Source organism: Camelus bactrianus, chromosome 25 (genome assembly GCF_048773025.1).
Source record: "Camelus bactrianus isolate YW-2024 breed Bactrian camel chromosome 25, ASM4877302v1, whole genome shotgun sequence".
NCBI classification, from domain to species: domain Eukaryota; kingdom Metazoa; phylum Chordata; class Mammalia; order Artiodactyla; family Camelidae; genus Camelus; species Camelus bactrianus.
In genome coordinates, this window is record NC_133563.1 from 22,562,025 (window position 1) to 22,584,992 (window position 22,968).

At 38.9% G+C, this 22,968-nt stretch overlaps 1 long non-coding RNA gene and 1 other non-coding gene across 2 annotated transcripts; one reads left to right on the forward strand and one right to left on the reverse strand.

Annotated features, from left to right (window-relative positions):
• Window positions 1-1,478: 1,478 nt before the first annotated feature.
• LOC123613556 (uncharacterized) lies at window positions 1,479-13,136 on the reverse strand. The gene is made up of 4 exons (XR_006720923.2): window positions 12,975-13,136; window positions 12,448-12,546; window positions 2,339-2,390; window positions 1,479-2,225 (listed from the first exon to the last, which is right to left on the reverse strand). It is a non-coding gene; the product is annotated as an uncharacterized LOC123613556 (long non-coding RNA).
• Window positions 13,137-21,621: 8,485 nt separating this feature from the next.
• On the forward strand, window positions 21,622-21,695 carry TRNAS-GGA (transfer RNA serine (anticodon GGA)). The gene has a single exon. It is a non-coding gene; the product is annotated as a tRNA-Ser (tRNA).
• The last annotated feature ends 1,273 nt before the right edge of the window (window positions 21,696-22,968 follow it).

The following is a 22,968-nucleotide window of genomic DNA, read 5'->3' on the forward strand; positions in this document are numbered from 1 at the left end:
TTTGATTTACCAGTTAGAAACTGGGGCATGTCTGTCAGTTATCTGACAGCAGAATCAGAACCAAGAAAAGTTTGGTGCCAGGTAATTGAGAAACTGCTTGAATGCATTTTGGCTTTTGATTTCTGAACAATTTTCAAGAAGGCCAGTCCTGGGCCAATTATGCAATGTCACGCTCGGAAAACAGGAAACTGCCTTACGAGGAAGTTGTTACTGTCATTTATAAGCCATCTCAGACCGCTCATTCAAGGACAGTTAAGGCATTTTGCTGTGAAGCAGCTGTGTTGTACGGGAAAGCAAATCAGTCACAAGAAACAAGACACACGAACAAACAAAACAAAGTGAAAACAGACTCTAAGACAGAGAAAACAAACTGGTGGTTGCCAGAGGGGAGGGGTTCTGGGGGTTGGGTGAAATAGATAAAGGGGATCAAGAGGTACAAACTTCTAGTTATAAACTTAATAAGTCACAAGATGTAATATACAGCATGAAGCATGTGGTCGATAATACTGTAATAACTTTGTATGGGGACAAATGATTACAAGACTTACCACGGTATCATTTTTTGATGTATTTAAACATCAAATCATTACGTTGTACACCTGAAACTAACGTAATATTGTAAGTCCACTGTACTTTAATTTAAAAATAAAGAAGAGTGGATGTGTATCCTGGCTCTTCCATGTACTGCTTCCATGAATAATCTTGGGCAAGTCATTTAATGTTCTAGTTGCAATTTTATCATCCTTACAAAGGCTATAATACCCGCTTCAAAGAATTGTAATAAGGCTCCTGTAAGAATATAAATGATGAAATGCTTTCTGTTCTAAAGGACACTCACCTAAGAGATGGTGATTATTATTTTTCACAGAAAATCCTTGCCATAGTATTAATGAATCTGTGACCTTGGATCTCAAGTGCTAAAGACCCATCTAAAGATGCTACAACTTTTTCCTTTTGCTTGTAGGTATGACTCCGAGAACTGTTAAAATAGTAAAGTGCATATAATTCATTTGCAAGGAGACTGGTTCTTGTCCAGCTTTTGAACTCATAGATCATCTACAGCAAGCAAAACCTCACAAGAGTAAATACACTGGAGAATTTATTGTGCTTATGGGTTTGCCCTTCTTCATGTAAGGGATGTATCCTGAAATGTTACTTACAAGTTGACTCATATTTAACCATATTGAAAAGAGATTGTTTTTTAGATTAAAGAAATGCTGTGGTAAGTCTTTTGCAGACTAAAGAATTCCTTCAGTGTAGGAAAACGGTGGTGTTGTAAATATAAATTTTTACATGCCTAATATTCTACAAGCAGGAATATAACTTCACTGGGATTTTTCTTGACTCAGGAACTTCACTTATGATGTAGAGGTACCTATACTGAACCAAGAGAAAATACCAATGAAGAATTAAAATTCTGTCATCTGAATATTCTCTTAGAGAAATTGTTGTCTTACGTGAGATAACATTCTGTCTACATCCATATCATCCATTCAGCAGAACTCTTTCTTCTGCAGATGGAGTCACAGTCACCCTTTAATTCGAGTACTGGCCTCTCTGTATCAGTACCTGAACATCAGTGTTTGAATGACAGATATTGCCTCTCCGTTATCCATCTCAAATCTCCATTTGCTTATGTCCCATCACAGACTCTGGCTTTTGACTCTCTTTGTTTGTTGTTTATGTTTGTTATTTTTGTTGTTTCTCTGTGATTGGACTCATAGGATCAGAAGAGTCATCTGGATGGTCTTTTAGTTCCCATCTTCTCCTTTGCCCCAAACAATCCCTTGCAATTTAGTTCTTCTTAGAGCCAGGAAAGGGCAACAGCTACTCCTCAATCAGCCCCAACCTCAGGATCTCCTGTCTGGGCACATTCTCAGACCTCTTATGGGCCCTGTTGTCTTGATTTTTTTAAAAAAATTTCCTAAGGCAGATTTATTTCTAGTTGAAAGTAACAGCAAGCCAACAAAAAAACTAGTTGAGTCAAAAAAGGAAAATTTATTGGAAGACTTATAACCACAAAAAAAGCAAATATGGCCCAGGGACCAACTGGGAATAGAAACTCCAATGTCTCCAGAATGTACTACACATCATTTATTCACACATTGGCTTCATTTTCTTAGGAAAGGTTTTCCCACCATCAGGAAACAGAATCTGGCAGCAACTCCATCTTCAGTCTTCAATTAGCATCACCAAAAAATGACTGACTCCAGCTGTCTCTTGGCCTAAATCCAAAAATCAGGCGAAGACCTCTAGTTTGTCTGGTGAACGGTTCATTCCCAGACTGATCAGCTAAGGTCAGGTAGAGAGTGATGTCACTCGCGATTTGTTGACTCACCTCTGGTCTTTCTGTGTGGCTGGGAGTGGCAGCTCTCATTCCAACCGGATGGCTAAAGTGAGAGAAATATCATTTCCCAGGAGGGGATAAGGATGGAGAAACACTTTCTAGAAGAAAGAAAGACTGACTGGACAGACAAAGCAATGATTGTTCATTAGGGTAGATCTCCAGGTGGCATATTATCTAGAGATCTTTTGGTTTTCATTTATTCCACATTCCTACTCATCCACAAAGTAACTCCTGGCTTTTGTTTATATCAAAATTTTCTTAAGGTCAAGTTGACTGATGGATAGGAAAGGGAATTAATCTGAAAAGGTTTTATAGGTGAATTAACACTTTGAGTACTGGTTAAATTCCAAAAATGTCTTCTATATTCTTTCATTTTCTTACCCACCGCCCCCCAAAAAAAACCTGAAGTGAGATATCTCTATTCCCAGATAAACAAATTAATACTCAGGAAAAATATAACTGCTTCAAGATGATAAAACTAGTAAGGACTAAGCAGGACCTGAAGTCCTGTATATATTCAGTTGGAAAAGGGACAATGCAGAGGGGCTGGTGCAGACTGAATTCACGATGACAATTGTGAGGAAGTAAATTTGGTGTTCAGGGTTTATCTTTACACATCTACCCCACAAAAGTTTTGTTGCTTTACAGGGATCAAGTCCAAGAACAACTCAGGCCATATTCCTGGATTATTAGTATAAGAAACAGAAACAAATAATTGCTCTCCTTTCTTTTCTTTGGGATCTGTTTTATTCATCATCACAGTATTAAGATGGAAAGTTGAGATTAGGGTGTAGACCTAGAGAAATGAGGCCAAGGAGACCAGCTGTCCTGCTGACTATAACTCATGTTAAAGTCTTTCTCACAGCATTGTATGTTAAGAAGACTCTATTGGGATTTGGTGGAAAGCCTTTCAAAAGTAAACAATAATTTTTTTCCTAGAATATCCCTTTGTCATAATGCCTTCTTGAATCTGTGGAGGTGTTAGCCAGCTCTTGGAGGATTCCTGGATCTTTGGTTCTTGTCAAATGTCATTGCATCCAAAATAAGACTTGGTAAGAGATGACTATACATACAGAGCATGAAAGATGATAGAACTTTCACTCTATATCCACAGAATACAGCTTAAATCCTTTTCACTTGATTACATTTAACACTCACCACTATGTATAGGTCTTGTGCTTGATACCAGGCATGCAAAGATATATCCCTTCCCTCAAACTCACGGGACTGTGGATGTACTTTGGTGCATTTCTGAGTTCAAAGCTTTCAATTAACTATCAAGATAATTCTGTGATGTGAGTACCAAGTATGGTGTGTACTTGGCATAGATCACAGGCCACTCAGACAACAGATTCATAAAGTAGCTAACATCACTTCGATGTTGTAGATGGAAGTATCTGAAAGCTTGAAAGGTACATACAGTAAATAACTGATAAAGGCAGGACTTGAGTGCATCTGCCTGGCTCTGGAGCTCAAATACGTATCCCATTCCTCCATGCTCCTATGCTAAAATTTAAGTTAAAGTCTTAGCGTTTTTCTTTCCTCTCTTACACATTTGGCAGAAATGCAGGCAATGTAGGCGATAAATCTGGGAGTGTGCTCGCTGATCTGAGCACTGACACCCGGTGGAAAAAATTTGCTCTTGACGCTGCACTCCGTGTTTGTTTAAGCATATGTTTAATTTATGATAACAGTGTAAAATGGTACGGTCTGGAAAGCTGAGATGAAATTAAAGTCTTTCCCTACCTAATTTCCAAGGCTAGAATTTCAACAAAGTCCAACCAAATCTAAAGAGTCAATTTGGCTATTAAACGAGCTCTCAGATGGAAAAATACTGCTCAATTAACAGTAACATTTGAAGAAATGGCTCTGATGCGAGAACAATTTTCTAATTTTATTCTTGAACTCGGGTACATTCTATTTTAACAAAAGAACTTCTCAAATTACATTTACTAAGTTTTCATTTTACCTTCCAATGTTTTTTTATTATATATTTCCCATCTCTGACTCTCACTTAGTTAGGCAAAATGCCATCTACAACCAATATCATTTTAATTATTATCTAAACCCACATGAAGACCCTAATGAAAATAATACTTACCTAACAAACACACAGTCAAGGTATGGACTTTGAAGAAATTCTTTGATTTTATGCTAAAATTACTAAATTATCTTTTTCAATTCTAACTGAGACCACTTTAGTGGATGATATTAATATCACTATTATACAAATGAGGAAATAACGATGAAAGTGGTTGAGCTATCTGGGCCAGGATGACAGCCTTCTGAATGGTACAACAAGGATGCGAACTGAGAAGGTCTGTCCCGGCTTTCCCAGCCTTCATTGATTTTATCGTCACCCATCCTTGGTCCATTGTAATATGAAGCAATTTCTACCTTATCCTCTGTGCAGCATTTTTGAACATTCGTTGATCTCCTGGACATTCATTTAATATTCAGAAATTATTACTTGAACATCTATTTTATGAAAAGCACTATGCCAGGCATCGTTGGAGACTGAGATCAGCAAGACCCAAGCTGTGCCCTGATGGAGTTTAAACTCTAGTCTGTGAACAAAGGCAAAAGCCCCAGTCTGCAGAATTTCAGGAAATAGATCATTTAAAAACTGGCATGTGAGAGTCATGTTTTAAATGCCATGGGATTTAACAGAAAAGGGAGGTCACATCTAGGTATGGAGGGGAGAAGGCATCATAAGGAAGTGGTACCTGGGCAGCTTTCTGAGCCTTCAAGAATAGGGAGGATTCTTCAACAAATGGTGTTGGGAAAACTGGACAGCAGCATGTAAATCAGTGAAGCTAGAACACTCCCTTACACCATACACAAAGATAAACTCAAAATGGATCAAAGACTTAAACATAAGACAAGATACAATAAACCTCTTAGAAGAAAACATAGGCAAAACATTATCTGACATACATCTCAAAAATGTTCTCCTAGGGCAGTCTACCCAAGCAATAGAAATAAAAGCAAGAATAAACAAATGGGACCTAATTAAACTTACAAGCTTCTGCACAGCAAAGGAAACCATAAGCAAAACAAAACAACAACCTACGTCTGGGAGAAAAGTTTTGCAAAAGATGAAACTGACAAAAAGTCTTGATCTCCAGAATAAATAAGCAGCTCATATGACTTAATAAGAAAAAAAAGACAACCCAATCCAAAAATGGGCAGAAGACCTAAACAAGCAATTCTCTAAGGAAGAAATACAAATGCTCAATAGGCACATGAAAAAATGCTCAATATCACTAATTATCAGAGCAATGCAAATCAAAACTACAATGAGGTATCACCTCACATCAGTCAGAATGGCCATCATTCAAAAGTCCACAAATGACAAATGCTGGAGAGGCTGTGGAGAAAAGGGAAACCTCCTACACTGCTGGTGGGAATGCAGTTTGGTACAGCCACTGTGGAAAACAGTATGGAGATTCCTCAAAAGACTAGGAATAGACTTACCATATGACCCAGGAATCCCACTCCTGGGCATATATCCAAAAGGAATCCTACTTCAAAAAGACACCTGCACCCCAATGTTCATAGCAGCACTATTTACAATAGCCAAGACAAGGAAATAGCCTAAATGTCCATCAACACATGACTGGATAAAGAGGAAGTAGTATATTTATACAATGGAATACTATTCAGCCATAAAAACAACAGCATAATGCCATTTGCAGCAACATGGATGTCCCTGGAGAATGTCATTCTAAGTGAAGTAAGCCAGAAAGAGAAAGAAAAATATCATATGAGATTGCTTACATGTGGAATCTAAAAAAATAAAATAAAATAAAAAATAAAATAAAATACATACAAAATAGAAACAGACTCAGAGACATAGAATACAAACTTGTGGTTGCCAAGGGGGCAGGGGGTGGGAAGGGACAGACTGGGATTTCAAAATTTGTAGATACTGACAGGCATATGCAGAATAGATAAACAAGATTATACTATATAGCACAGGGAACTGTATACAAGATCTTGTGGTAGCTCATAGTGAAAAAAAAACGTGACAATGAATATATGTATGTTCATGCATAAGTGAAAAATTGTGCTCTACACTGGAATTTGACACAACATTGTAAAATGACTGTAACTCAATAAAAAATGTTAAAAAAAAAGAAGATGTGTCATATTTATACAATGGAATACTATTCAGCCATAAAAACAACAGCATAATGCCATTTGCAGCAACATGGATGTCCCTGGAGAATGTCATTCTAAGTGAAGTAAGCCAGAAAGAGAAAGAAAAATACCACATGAGATTGCTCATATGTGGACTCCAAAAAAAGAAAGAAAGAGACAAATGAACATGAATACAAAACAGAAATAGACTCATAGACATAGAATACAAACTTGAGGTTGCCAGGGGGAGGGAGATGGGAAGAGACTGACTGGGAGTTCGAAATTTGTAGATACTGACAGGCATATGTAGAATAGATAAACAAGATTATACTGTATAGCACGGGGAAATATATACAAGATCTTGTGGTAGCTCACAGTGAAAAAGAATGTCACAATGGATATATATATATGTTCATGTATAACTGAAAAATTGTGCTCTACACTGGAAATTGATACAACATTGTAAGCTGACTATAACTAAAAAAAAAAAAGAAAGAATTAGCTATAAAGAAAAAAAAATAAAGAATAGGGAAGATTGCAGCAGGAAGAGGGGGAAGAGGGGTGGGAGATGCCAGAAGAAGATGTCACAGGGTCGAGAGCATAAAAGTAAGAATGCCCCCAAACATTCAGGGAATTGTGAGAGGTCCCGTTCAATGGGGAATGTCTAAGAAGGTTGTGAAAGATGAAACCTAAAGACAGAATCAGAAGCCAGGTGAAAACGGGCTGAAATTTCAGTCTAAGAAACCCACTGTTATGTCCACATATTTTCTGTGTCTTCATGAACATCGTTATGTGCAACCAAGGTTACTGAATTTAGAGCAATCTGTTGGTTGTTTTTAAAAAATCGATGTAAGGAGCTGCTGCTACCCAGATGCTTACTCTTCATGGGGTTGTCTCATCATTACTCATCTAAGGAAGATCTAGGTGTTTGGTCACAATCAGGTTAATCTTTCATTCTCAGTCTACCCAGCAGATAAGGACAATGTGCCCTTGGAAGAAATTTCTTTTTGCATTGCCAGTTCTCTTAGATGTAACCTTATTTTGAAATAAAATGCAAAGTTTCTAGTGTATGGTGCTAAGGAAAAAAAATGTATGTGAACAGGCAGAATAATCTAAACAAAAAACACTTTTGCTTTAGATATTGTGATTTCTTTGGCATCTTAACCTTTAGTCTTTAGGACTGAAGGATTCATCTCCTAGCCAGTCCTAAGTTCATTAGTAGCTTTGATGAGATTCTTAGTCGGAAAACAGAAGTCAGCGAGGAATAGATCAGAAAGAAGTCTGCTTTGATGGCAGAAGTTCCCTACAGAATAGCCTGATGGGGGAAAAATATTAAAAGAGATGAGAATATGGCCTTGATTCCTTAAAACTCTTTTGATATACTGTTAAATGGCTTCATTCATCTCAAATAAGCCAAATGGTCTAGAAAAGAAAGGAAGGTCACAGAATATGAATTACTTAGAAAAGAATAAACGTGGATCCAGATGATCATTTTTTAAAAACTTAGAATGTATATGGAACTCTGGAAAATCAACAGGATGACAGGCATGGAACGAAGCAGGGGGGAAAAGGCAAAAGTAGGAATAGGCCATGTTCAGAAGAGGATCCCCAAAAGGACCATAAGCATCTGAAGAGATACTTCAGTCCACTAGCAGTATGAGTAATGCAACTTAAAACAATAATGGGAACTACTTTTTATCCACTGGGTTGGTGAAGACGAAAAAGTTGGCTAATTCCAAATGAAGCTATAGACCTGGAGAAAAGAAACAGGAACTCTTAGGCACTATTTGTTGAAGTACATTATAGTATAGCTTCTCTGAAGAGGACCCTGACAACATAGCGGAATTAAATTTGCAGTCTCTTTTGTTGGTACCCTCCCCAGAGACAAAAGCCAGCCATAGTTCCATACAGGAACATGGCAAAGATATTAATTGCAGCAGGGAGTTGCAAGTGACCTGAGTATCCATCACCAGATGCAACAGTATGTTGTGCAACAGGTAAAAGCAATGCCCTGGAGACACATCCAGCAAAGTGAAAATATGATAAAAACAATGTTGAGTGAAAAGCAGGAAAAAAATGTATCTCACCAAACAACACTATGCATTTTTATAGACACATATATATCGTAAACATAAGCCAATGCAGTGGAAAGGGTGCCAAACAGGGCAGGAAGGAAACAGTAGTGGAGGTCAGAAATGATGGGGAAATGTTACCATAATATTTTTTAAAGTAGGATCTTCCGTACACCAATAATGAAAAGGTGCCATGAGTTGTGCAAAATGCACAGAGAGAGAAGGAAGGAGGGAAAGAAGGAAGGAAGGAAGGAAGGAAGGAAGGAAGAGAGGGAGGGAGGAAGGGAAAGCGGAAGTATAATTATAAAGAAATGATACTTTCATTTCATTCAACTACTTTGTATTGGATGCTTACCAATGATCAGACCCTGTACAGTACCACTTATTCAACAAACAGGGTAGAAACTAAACATTCAAAGATTGTTATTCTTCAGAGTAATCACCTTGGGAAACTAGGTGTTCAGTTTTTCAAGCAGTCATTGCTCAGAATATTTGTGGGCTTGCCATACTTTGAAATCTGATGATTTCCAGCATATTTAAGTGTCATCAGGAAAAAGAAGAAAGTTATCTCATTACTTTGTAAATCACACCTTGCTTGCATATATATGTGGTGTGTGTATTTATGAGCACATACATATAGACATATTAAAAACATATACTACCTACTTTGATCATTCGCCTTACTTATGAAAGATTACTCTGTATAACTTTTACCAGTTTCAAAAAATTAAATCCTTTCCCAAAAGTATTAAGATTTGCCACTCTCTTAGAAAATATGTGGCTGACTCTAAAAGGGTTTTATAAGCAGCAGTAGCATTCTTGACATGTCTTCGCCTACTAGTCACCCCGACCCCAAGGTGATTACTTTAAGGGACAACACTCATTTGCCTGGATGCATTCTTGTACATTTACTTAAAAATAAAAGTGTGCAGAAGTTCAAAGAAAGCTACTCCAATTTACTTTTGTTTGTATTCCTATTCTTTCAGTCATGGATTTGCTTATTCATGAAATAAATGTTTATTGAGTCTTTATGTTAGGGTCTGAGCTCTGCTGAAGACGGAATGAAAAATAAATAACAGCTCATGCCTAAGGTAATTCAAAGCCTGATGATTTTACTTTCATAGTTTGTGGATTTGTGTAAATATCCATGTGGATTAAAGTGACTTAAGCCAAATTTCTGGCCAAAGTTTAACTCCTCTGTTTGAATGAAACTGCTTTATATTCTAGTGAGATTCAACTCTCCACTGAAGGCAAACAGTAGAACAGAAAGATAAGCAATGTTTCCCACACAGTTTTGTATTCAAATTTGGGAGTATATCAGGACCAGGGCCCCTCGGTGTATCTGGCAGAAACCCTCTGAGAGGAGTTGAAAGAAGAAATTTCTCAATATCTAGTGCCTAACTGAGCCCAACCCACCAGAGGGTTCTGGAAGAGGGGCATCTTGCTGCAAATTATTTCTTCAGCCACCATGTATGTCAAATTCCGATTATCCTCCAAGCCCACTTGGGATGGTCTCATCTAATCCCAGAGATAAGGATGATATTTAAGACCTTCACACACTGCCTCAGCCACGTCGGTGGCTGCACTAAGCACAGCTATGGTGCAAATTAATCTCCAAAATTCAGAGGCTTAACCCAACAGTGAAGCATTGTCGGTCAGCAGAGGCTCCACTTCACCTGATAATTTAAGGCTGTCCAGTGTGGGTGTCAGCAGCGTACAGGAGACGTTTAAGAACAGATAAAGGAAAGAACTGTTTACAAGATGTCGGTAGGGTGAGGGGAACCACAAAGATACCACAGTATCCCACGGCTCTTAACAGTTGACTGAACCCTAAGGCGTAAAAAAGCTCAACCAGGGAGCAGTTACTGGAATTTAAAAAGCTGTTTCAAGAGTGCCACCTGATAGGAAACTTGTTCAAGAGCAGCTCAGCCAGCCAGCAGCAACCGCCCAGGGAAGAGGCTGGGGATAAGCATCTTAACCTCTCTGTGTTCCTTTCTTCAACCTGCTACTGGCGCCCTCCCAGCCCAGCATGAAGCCAGAGGGAAAGGCAGGCCATTGAGCAGCCATCACAGCAGCCTCCTGGGTGCCGAGCAAAGCAGAGAAGAGAGAAAGGGAGCTTGGAGGAGCCGATGAAAATCACCAGTGCTGCACACCAAGCTGACCAAGGCTCTGTCTGTCTGTGGCTTCATTTTGTTGTCACCATTTCGCTACACTTGTTGCCATGGGCATTCTTCAAGGCAGACTCTGTTGCTGTCTATGGAATCCCCTGCACTCAACAGTGCCTGGTATATGATAGGAGCTCTCCAAATTCGCTCTGTGTGTCTGCTGAATTAATGATCCGGCGCTTGTGTTTCGAGATGGGCACAGAATAGTTACACAATAAATGTTTACCAAACGCACTCATTCAAGGGAATTCCTGAATGTGGACTCAGGCCCAGAGAAGCATGCCTCTAACTGAGCTCCACTCACAATCCCAACCTTCAGGTATCAATGTTCACAGCTAGCGCTTTCTACATTTGATGGCTCTAGGGGAAGAGGTTGAATAATAGCAATCCATCAACAGCTGCGACAATATCTAAATATATATATTTATATATGTAGATACATTTGTCATCAGGCCTTAAAAGGCTTTCTTTGGCATCTGCACAACTTTAAATTAGTTTTAATCACAGTTACTGATGCTCCAGTATGTGCTTTATTCTCACCAAAATTATTTGGGGTAATTTTTGTTGTTATTGGGAAATTGTTTTGTTCAAGATCAGGTTATACTTGTCATTCTAAGTGAAGTAAGCCAGAAACAGAAAGAAAAATACCATATGAGATCGCTCATATGTAGAATCTAAAAAAGAAAAAGAACATAAATACAAAACAGAAACAGACTCATAGACATAGAATACAAACTTGTAGTTGCCGGGGGGAGGGGGGTGGGAAGGGACAGACTGGGAGTTCAAAATTTGTAGATACTGGCAGGCATATGTAGAATAGATAAGATTATATTGTACAGCACAGAGAAATATATACAAGATCTTGTGGTAGCTCACAGCGGAAAAAAAATGTGACAATGAATATATGCATGTTCATGTATAACTGAAAAATTGTGCTTTACACTGGAATTTGACACAACATGTAAAATGACTATAACTCAATAAAAAATGTTAAAAAATTAAAAAAAATAAATTACAGAAAAAGATCAGGTTATTCTTTCATTTATTTAACAAATGTTTACTGAGTAGCTACTATCTTTCTGGTGCTTATGCTACAGGGTTGACCAGACAGTTCTTGTCCCTTAAACATCCACAGTTTTGTGGGAAAGATTAGTATGCAGGTAATTACTACACAGCGTGATTTTTTGCTGCAATAGGAATAAGCACTGGGCACCATAGATGCACATGGTGAAAAGGACAGTTGATCTAGTTTTAGGAGATTCAGGGAAGACTTCCTGGAAGAAGTGACTTCCAAACTAGGAGGCAAAGCACAAGCAGGAATCTGAACATAAGCAGGGTAGAAAGAGAACAATATTGCAAGCAGAATGAATACCATCCATAATGATGCAGAGACAACAGAATATTGTTGGAACTTTACATAGTTCAGTTTGGCTTCAAGCTAGCATGTGAAGGATGGAGAAGTGACCAGTGAGGCCCCAGAACATGACAGGGACAGATCACAGAGGTTTGTCTGTCATATTAAGGAGCTGGGATTTTTCCCCTGGGGCACTAGTGTATAGAGGTGGAATGCTGGATCACTGAGTGTTATAACCACGGGAATGACATCATCAGAAATTAATTTTAGAACTGCTTTTGTAGTGGAAAGTTATCTTCATCAACCCCCCTGCTTTGAAGCCCCACCCGAAATAACACACTGTATAAGTAAAAACAGTATACCTACTTTGCAGACACATCTTAAGGAAGATCCTGCTGTCCCTTCATAGCTACCACTGCAAGTGTAAACACTTCCCGCCAGACTGTCATCTCCTCCTGAAAGAAACTTCATTGACAACCAAAATAAAGTCAAGGAACCATAAACAGAAACCGACCAGGATTGTGTAAAGCAGGAAGTTATTTTAGTTCCAAATAGAAAATGCCCCACAATCCTGTCCTAACAAGAATTTCCAGCGAGAAGTTGCTTCTCAAAAGAACCAACAATTTAAATCAACCATGTCTCCCAGTGAATTCCCAGCCCTGGATCAGTATTAGGCATTTGCTCCTGCCTCTCACTTCCCTTTCAAGCTGTGTGAACCACTGGCCTTTACCTGTTCTCATCATTCCTTGTCACCTGCTTCGGCTGGAAATAAACATGAAAGATCATTACTGAAAAGAAGAAAGAGGAACTGGTATTTATGGAGCCCCTGTTCAAGTCACGTTAGATATTTCCTGATACCTTCAGTATGTTCATTTTGTCCTTATAGCATTTACCTGTGAGGCTGGTAAAATCCCTGTTCTGCACGTAGGAAACTGGACCTCGTGGTGATTCATTCCTCCTGTCCCTGTGCCAGGCGCTGGGGCACTGGGCTAGAAGTTCAGAGCCACTGGGCGTGGTCCAGGAAGGATTTGAGGTCAGATTCCTTCATCTCATGCCTTTTCAACTACATCATAAACAGGGCTTGGCCCCTCTTATCAAGATCTTTAGTTACTGGTGCCAGTGCTCACACAGCTGGCCAAGGTTCTGGTTCCCCGGCTTTCCCTCCCTGTGGCATTCTCAGCTTATGCCTACCTGCCCGTGCAGACTTTGGAGTTCTCATATGACTTTGCCCTTGGGTGTCGGTAGCCTCCTGGTTCCTGATTGCTCACCCTACACCCTGTTTCCTCTTTGCTTTGTGCCCAATTCTGAGCAACTTGTGCTCCAGTGTCCCAGCTCCACTCTGTCCCCTCAAACCCCCATCTGCCCAGCACCCCCCCAGGCAGAGCCCAGTTTCCTCCCAGTTGCCAAGCACCTGTCGCAGTCTCCAGCCCAAGGCCCGCCAGTCCTTTGGATCATACCCATAATCAAAAGAGATCTTTAGAAACTGCTCATTTCCTCCAGTTCCTACTATTGATTATTGAAAAAAAAATTTTTTCCTTATTTTTCCAAATTAATTCATAAAGAGCTTCATGATGAGACACTAAAGCTTTGTTTTGATTAAAGACTTAGGATCCAGTTAGACCCAATTATTTCTTACAAACTGAATACAGACAGTAAAATCAGGCTTAGGAGTAGATTTGGTCCAAGAATATAAAGAATCGCAAGGCTGTGAGGGCTCTGGACGGCCATTCGGCTCGCCTTTGCCTTCAGGTTGGAACGTGGCTAAGTTCATGAGGGAGAGAGACGGGGGGAGGGGAGAGAGAGGATGAGGATCACATTTTCACAAAAAACTTCAAGGGATCGTCTGTTTAGGACATCCTTCACCAAGGGCCATTCACACTGGAGATCACCAGATTTAAGAGTCTTAGCTTCAAAGAAAACAGGGTTTGAATACTTTTTATAAAGGGAGAGAGTCTTTTCAGTGGCAGTTACCCAACTTGTAAAAGTCAGTGTGTAATGGCAAGAAATACAGGACATAGTTCTGGTTCTCTCTATTTTTTTTTTAATATGGGTAACTTTTTAACTAATAATAATTTGTTTTCTGATCCAAGGTAAGATACTAATGATAAATCTCATGCTTCAGGCCACAGAATAATTACTGCAGAGAACAGAGTTCCCTGGCCTGTGTTTGAAACAAGACAGACAGAGAGACAGACAGACAGACAGAGCCACAATGCACACTGTATCAACCCATCTTTCCTCCTTGCAACCCTCCCTGAGCCACTTCAATGTCCCAGCCATGATGCATTGACTTTGAAACAAGTGATACAGCTTTAGCCACAGTATATAAATCTCCGATTTTTGCCAATCCTTACAAAAAAGTCTTCCTTTATTTGCCAAGCTTAACCTCCTCCCTCTAAGTAAAATGAAAATTATTGTCCTGCTAGTTAATAGAAAGAAAATAACACAGTACCTGTGTTAATACATGACTCTCTCAGGCAGTGGAAGCCTGGTATAGAGGCTCTTGTTTAGGACAGGTTGTAGTGAACTCACAGCAGGGCAGTGCCCGTCGGGTAGCACTACTTAGAACCCATGTTTGACTCAGATTTGTTATATCCAATACATAATAAGTTTGTTTTTTTCCTTAATATTTTAAGATATTAAATAAAACAATAAACATAAACACCATAGTATTAGGATTAGAACTGGACAAATATGGATTTAAGTAGAGACTTTGCCAATTATTAGCTGGATGGCATCCAGCAAGTAATTTAATCTGAGCTGTTGAAGAGATTAAAGTAAGAACTATGGAAAAGTAAAAATGATGACACTGACCTCCTAGGATTAATGTTAGGATTTAAAGTAATAGGCAGTGTCCAGCCTATAAAAAATTTCAGCAAATGACATTTTATCCTTATTACTTAGTTCTAATGTTTGCCTCATACTTGCTCTTGGATTTAGATATTAAAAGAAATTCCCACATTGTTTCCACCTAAGATACACATTTTTGTAGGTAACATATCCAGTAATTAGGAGCCTCAATTTAGAAATTCCAGAATGGGTCTGCTTACCAGGATGCATTTACTTAAAAAAGAAACACTCTTATGCTGGTGAAATCAGACTTCTTGGTTGAAAGTAAGATTTCTAGGCCCTTGGTGTTCAGACTGAAGCCAGAGGATCAGCAGCAGAAGCAGTAGCAGGAGCTTGTCAAAGGCTATATTGCCTTTCTTTAAAGAGATACAAACAGCGAAATGGGGTGAGCCTCTGGTGACAAGGCACAGGGCCACACCGAAAGGCACAGTTACTCCTTAGGTCAAACCCATTCCTAATAGGCAAAAATGTGGGCTCAGTGTTCCCAGATCATAAGAGTTTTCCTTTTTTTTTTTGAAGGGGAAGCTGAAATCTGAACTTGTAAATGAAATCTCACAATATTTAAGCATTGGTGATTTACTTTTAAAGGTTTAAATATTTTGTGGCAAACACATCTACGGGACAGCTATGGCTCATGATGCGCTAGAGTGTGACCTCTGCTCTAAAGAAACCTACAGGCGTCTACGGTACCCCAGAGAAAGAGGGAGGGAGATACATAATGTAAAATATGAAGTTTGATAAGTTCAGACAACAGTGCGACTACAAATGGCAAGATTAAGTGGACAGAAGGGGGAATGCACGCACATTAAGAAACAAGCAGTCAAACAAACATGCATCAAGAAGAAAACCGAGTGATGCAGCCAAAATGCAAAGAAGAGAAGAGGGAAGACATTTTACAGTAACGAACAACAGCAACAAAGTTGCTGGACTACTGTCAGTGACAAGGACACCTGGGGCGAGATACACCACTCTCCAGCAAAGATAAATGTGACCTGGGAGAATAAATCCCTTGCTGTAAAAATCCTGTCCCACTTACATCAGGTGTGCTGTGTTCAGTGAGATATTAACAAGTAAGGGGCAAATCCTCACAAGGTCACTAGAAGAAGGAAAAATGAAGAGCAGATAGGTGTGGGTCTGCTGCACCTGGTACCCATAGGTGTGGGCCTCAATACATCCTTTCCTTAGCTTAAATAATCACTTAAAAACTGTATCACATTGTCTCTTAGGCAGATGCAGCCATGAAATGTAACTGTTTCTAAAAACCTTTACCTCAACATAGTTTAAATCAGCGTAATTTTAATCCTTGTTACTAATCAGGTTGAATATTTTTCATCCATTTATGACACCTTTTTGGCCTTATTTTATGAATTGTCTCTTCTTACCCTTGGCCATTCATCTATTTAAAATACCATGTTGACTATCAAGTTTGCAATTTTAAAAACTGGAGTTATGTAATGCTAGTTAACACAGAGTGAAACTGGCACTCTCATCCAAGACTGGTGAGAGTGTACAGCCCTTTGGGAAGCAATCTGATTTCTGATTTCAAGACAGTTTTACGTCCTTTTAATTAATAATATCACATTTAGGAATATACGCTAAGAAATCCACCTGAAACATATAAAAAAATACTTTATGAGCAGAGATATCCAGAATATGAAGTGTTTACAATAGTGCAATCCTGAAAACAGCCTACAAACCCACAATAGGCGAAGTAACCTCCTGTGAGGTTTTTTTTTTAATATTATGGAAAATGTTTGTATTTCATAAAAGAAGAAAGAAGTTGTTTAAATGCTATTATCACAAATAAGCATAGAAAAGTGACTGAAAAGGAAAAAATCTAAGTGTTGGCTGATAGGATTTTGGATGTTTTTTTCCTGAGCTAATATTTTTCCATATTGTCTCCAGATGAATGTGTATCATTTTTAATCAAACACATGCTCTGTCATGAAACCTGATATACCCTCATATAATTGCATTTCTTTAGGTCTTGAAGAATTTGAATTGGAGCCCATTTAAAGATGGTTGATAACCTATGGATGAATGCCTGAATAACATAGATGGTGAGTGGAAAGTGGTAGTTGGTATGTAGGTGATAGAAATGCTGTGTTAGAGGGTGTACCAATTAGGGATCCTATCTGCAGCTGAGAGAAACACATCGTGACTATTTTAAACATAAAATGGTTTTCTTAAAGGTTATTGAGTAGTTCACTGAATCTCCAGGAGAGCCCTGGATAGAATAAAGGCTGGAGCACCCAAAAAACCCCACTGAAAATCATTCTGAATCCCTGATGAAGATAATTCTGCTGCCTCCACTGGGCTGGGCCACTGCACTTTGCTTCACAGATAATGAAGGCTACCACTGCAGCCACTAGGGGTTCAGTATTAATGCCACAGAGATGATCACTTTCATTGGGATCGATTAGTGTGGCCTCAGCTTCATTTCAACACTAACTTCTGTGTCTAAGTTGGAAGTGAGCACATGTGTATCCTAAGTAATGTGCTCGATCCAAGCTGCAAGGGAGACAGGAAAGCATCTAGCACCTTAAGCTTTTGTAATGGGAGGTGGGCTCCTTCTCAAGATGGGAAGAAGTCCTGAAACTTAGGAAGGAGGTTCCTGTACTGCTGACAAAAATAAGGACAAATGTCCACAGCAGAAGATGTATCACTCAGGACTTATGAAGGAACAGTTCCATCATGATGCCCTGGAGACCCAGCTGGCATCTGTATAGGTAAAGGCTTGAACCACAGCTTCTCTGAGTCTTGGCAGAAGAATTTGTGATTCCCCAGGAACACGAGGGGATAAAAGGTCTCTAAGAAACAGCTATGAAACCATTTACCACTTGCCTTTCTATCTCCCCTCCTTGCCTCCTGGGTTTCAGATGAAGTGTAGGATTTTTGTTCCACCCTCTTCAGAGCTGAGATGCAGGATATTAAACTTCTTAGCTGCCATCTAGAACTGGCTTCTCAGCAACAGTGTATTTCACAACGTGGGTTTCATTCATCTGGCTCCTTTTGTTTTGATGTCATCCTTTTTGGTGCACAGAACAGAGACCTGGGGACGGATTACTCTCTGGGTATGTAGTAAACTGTCCAAGTCGATAAGTGGCTCATTATATCTTCACGGGTCAAATCAACTAGGCACCAGCCTTGGCTTCGCCTTGTGTTATATATGTGTCCAACCAAACCTGCTCAAAGAGAAAGAAATGAATTGACCTATTTAACTGAAAACTGGACCCAGGAGCTCTGAGGAAATTATGATGCAGTCTCTCTCATCATTATAGACTGTTAGCTTCTATGTTTAGTTTTGCTTTCAGAACAAGCTAGCTCCACAAGATGGCTCCTGGAATATCTGGGTTCATAAAATCCTTAGAGATAACAATCCGGTGGAAACAGTTTCTCTTTTCTAAACATTGCAATAGTATCCACGAGATTGAATCTCACTGAACCGATCTGGATTATGAATGGACTATGAAAACTGGCTAGGCCTCTGCTACGGTCTTACTTTTGGAGGCAAGAATGGTACTATCCCCACCTAAGCTACACGTAGTGAGAGTGGGGGAGTTCAGCTCATTAAAGGAAATGTAAATGCCTGTTACCAGAAGGGGAAAAAGTGATGCTGAACAATCAAAACATAGGTCTTGGCTAAATGCAGAGTCTGGCTCAGTCAGCCTGAGATGACCAGAGATTCCGCATTGCTAACTAGCTCCCAGGCAGTTCTGATTTAATGTTGGCTTAACTACCATAATTTATTGCCATAGCACAATATTTATAGAGAGAGGTATTATATAATTTCCAAAATAGTTTATATATAGATAGTTATTATGTATATCTAGTATACAGCATATTAACATATAAAATACAATATATATAATATGACATATATAGCATGCATTACAAACGTTATATACCATATGTAACCATAGGTATACAAACTATGTAATTGATTAGATATAGATCTGGATATTTAGCTTATATGTATAATGTAGCTCCAAAACTTCATAGAAACTGATTTTTCAAATGTTTTCAATGGTGGATATCAAAATGCCACCTGTGTGTAATTGAACACACACATACACACATATGTATCCTCAACTATATACATTTGGTATTTTGATATCCATCAGTGACAACAGTTGAAAAATCAGTTTCTATAAAATGATAGAAGGAAATTTTCATTTAAACAAAAAGGAGTGGGTGAAACTGCTTCTTTGGGTAATACTGGTGACTCCAAAAAGAAAAGAAAAAGACTGAGCTCATTAATGTTCAAATGAGGGTGCATTTGAATTGAGGTTAAGAAGTACTTGGCGTGGGAGGATCCCTGAGACAGTTTAAGGCTGTGAAACAAATTCGGTGTTTCAGAAGAAAATGATAGAAAATTCTACTTAATGAGTACACAGCAGACTAATTATTGTAAAGAAATATGTTTAATTGAAACGAAGTCTGCTTTCTAATGATTATACTGACCATAAACCAGTTTGGAAAGCCCCAAGGATTGCTAAAGACAATATACATAAGGGCTGCAGGGGAAGTTGCACGAGGAGGGTAGGCGTGTGCTTGTGGTTTAAAGTCAGCATTCTAGCACTCCTAGGCTCTTTTAATAGAATATTCCCTGATTCCTTGAGGAAATGCTTAGTTGAACAGAGTACTTAGAAACAAAAGAAAGTCATAGAAAAATCATTTTAACACATTTCAGTATGAATTTGGAGAAACAAATTTGTAAAAAAAGAAAAAAAATGTGAAATCCTAAAGTTTCATTCAGAATATCAGGGCTAAAATCCATTCATGGAATCAAAAGATCAACCAAGCCCAGACATCTCCAAGTTGTGGTGGGCCTTAGGAGTGACCCATAAAGCACACTTTCCTGCCTGCTTCATTCCCACCACTACTGGTGGCTTGGTGGACGGGGGGGAGTGCTTAAAGCAACTGGAAGAGAGTAGGACTGGGAGTTTTAATCCAGGACAACCTAAATTTCCATTGACATATGATTGGATAAAGAAGATTGTGTGTATACATATATATAATATATATGTACACACACACACACACACACACAATGAAATACTACTCAGCCATAAAAAGAATAAAACAATGCCATGTGCAGCAACATCGGTGGACCTGGAGATCTTCATTCTAAGTGAAGTAAGCCAGAAAGAGAAAAGAAAAATACCATATATCACTTATATGAGAAATCTAAAAAAAAAAAAAAAGGACACAAATGAACTGATTTACAAAACAGAAACAGATTCATAGACATAGAAAACAAATTTGTGGTTACTGGGGGGAAAGGAGTGGAGGGATAAATTGGGAGTTTAGGATTTGCAGACACTAACTACTATATATAAAATAGATAAACAACAAGGTCCTACTGTATAGCACAGGGAATTATATTCAGTATCTTGTTATAACCTATGATAAAAAAGAATATGAAAAGGAAAATATATATGTTTAACTGAATCACTATGCTGTACACCAGAAATTAACACATTATAAGCCGACTCTATGTCAACAAAAAATAAATGAGTAAATAATAATTTTTAAAAAGCTGAAATAAAGATATATTATGGAAAAAAATAAAAACACAAAACAAAACAAAGACAAGTGACCCTGTCCACCTCTGATTCCTACGAGTATATAGTGATGTGCATGTGAGTATTGGAGTATGAATAGTGTAATGAGACATAGCTTCAAGAAAATTTCAGTCTGGGAGACAATCGATCACAATTCATTCTCTGCCCCTGAACAACCCACTTCTTCCTGAATGGTGGGATAGAAGCAGTAGTGTACTGGGGCCAGCCTGTACCTGCTCACCACACCTGTCAAATTTGTAAGAAACTTGCCAGCTGCTAATTACACACAGCTACTATTAAAATTTAAATTATACAAAGTTACAGCAGATAAATTATACTAGACATACAGATAACACGTGCTTAACAACTCCTAATTATTTTGCTATTTTTTGTTATCTATGTTCTTGAGGTTATCTCCACCTGTTATACCTGTATGATGGATAGACTGTCTACTGCTGTGTGCCTCTTTATAACTCCACTTTCAGTTTTGTCATCTTGGTAGCTTGAAACTGACCACAGCAGAAACATCCGCACCATGGAAATCAGCATGTGCTATAAATCAGAGTTCTCCTCTGCTCTGGGTAGGTGTTAAACATTTACCAGCACACCACTGAATAGAGGCCATTATGGGAACTGCGTCATACTGCAAAGTACCCAAATTTGTGCAGAGCACTTGAGCTCTGGCTGCTGTGTGGAGTAAAGGAAAATGATAATAGGTGCATCTGCAGAAGAAACCAGATGTGGTCTAAGTACGTTGTCATCGTGCGGAAGCTAAGCAGAGAGAACTCGAGATTCCGGCTAGGAGCAGCTGTGATGATAACTTAGAAAAGCAAATAAAAGCATAGAGGTCTAAAGAATTGGATGGGTGGTTGAAACCACAGGAAAATGATTGAACTAAGTAGATTAGCAGGTTTTATAAGGTGGCTCCAAGGCACGGACAGGGAAAAAGCAGTGAAGGTCAGGGACACTGATTTCCACATTCACCTCACATCTTCACTTCAAACAAAAGCCAGTTTTTCTGAAATTTTCTCTTTTTTCTTTATTCAAAACTCTTAAACCTTCAATGTTTGATCTCACATTAAAAAGGAAAGAAACCAGATTAAAACAATTTACATGAAGGTGGGGAGGGTATAGCTCAGTGGTAGAGCGCATGCCTGGAAATGCACGGGGTCCTGGGTTCAATCCCCAGTACCTCCATTAAAAAAAAAAAATACAAAAAAATCCTAATTACCTCCCCCCTCCTCCACCAAAAAAAAATTTACATGAAGGTATGATTAACATTCTTTAATACTAGAGCAGAAGTTACACACACACACACCCCTACACACACAGGTTGGCTAGAAACCATTGAGAAAAATGATTGGAGATAAAATTAGTAGCAGATTTATAGGTTCCTAGTTGCTCATTCATTGCAACAAAGCCAGATATAAGACACAAGACCCTAAACCTTGAGCTGTGAACTTGTAAGATGCATAACTAGCACTGGCTTTTATACATTTAACACATTTTTAACTTTAAGTACTGTCTCCTCCCTGGAATGATTCCCTGCTGTAATGTGGCAGAAACTTGGCTTCAGCTGTATCCTGCCAGTTTAGCATTCATGGGTGGTGGGAAACAGCCTCTGCCCTGGCTTCAGCCCTTATAGTTCCAGGTATATGATACACCAAACTGGCAGTAAGAATTGCAACATCAGGGTTTATGGCTGGGAAAGCAACAGTCCTTCATCAGAGGTTGGAGCCCTAGGATTGCTCACCCTAAGACCTGGGCCATAGCCAGCTGCCATGGAGTTTGCAGAGGGCCTGCTCCTTTCCCTGGAGGCTAGTCTGCAGGGTATTGTTCTCAGACTGGTTTATTCTCGTTTCTCATTGACATATAGCCTGGATCCTCCAAGAGATTCTGGGAATGTGAAAGATGATTTCACCAACACATTAATTAGTTTCTATTAGATGGAAAGTTCAAAGAATATTTTTAAAAAGCAGAAAAGTCTCCTGCTGCGTATTTCCTAGTCTTTTTAGAATATCTCATCCTCCTACCAACAGAACAATTATTAGCAAATTAATACCCCTTCTATGAACACCTAGGACAAGAATAAATTTTTTTTTCCCTCAAGTGTCAGCTGCTCGGAGGGTAAGAGTGATGATTTATCACTGATGTCTGTCATGAGCACAGGGTAATAAGTAGTAAACTAAATTTTCTGTCAATTATTTTTCTTCCTTCAAAGAATGTATTTTTGTAGGCATCTGTTTGCCTCCTTAAAAACCACAGGCTGCTGATTTCGAAGGGCTATGTCTTCTTCTGTGTGATAATTAGAGGAAAATTATCTTAATAGGCTATGTCTGTCCTTGGGTAATTTTCTAGTAAGGTCAGATCTGATTATGTCTAAGATTTGAAGAACATTGATGGTACAAATTCCCTGGGGAAAGATTCCTTTCTCACTTCTGGTGTGATGAGGTGCTCAATGCAAAATTGG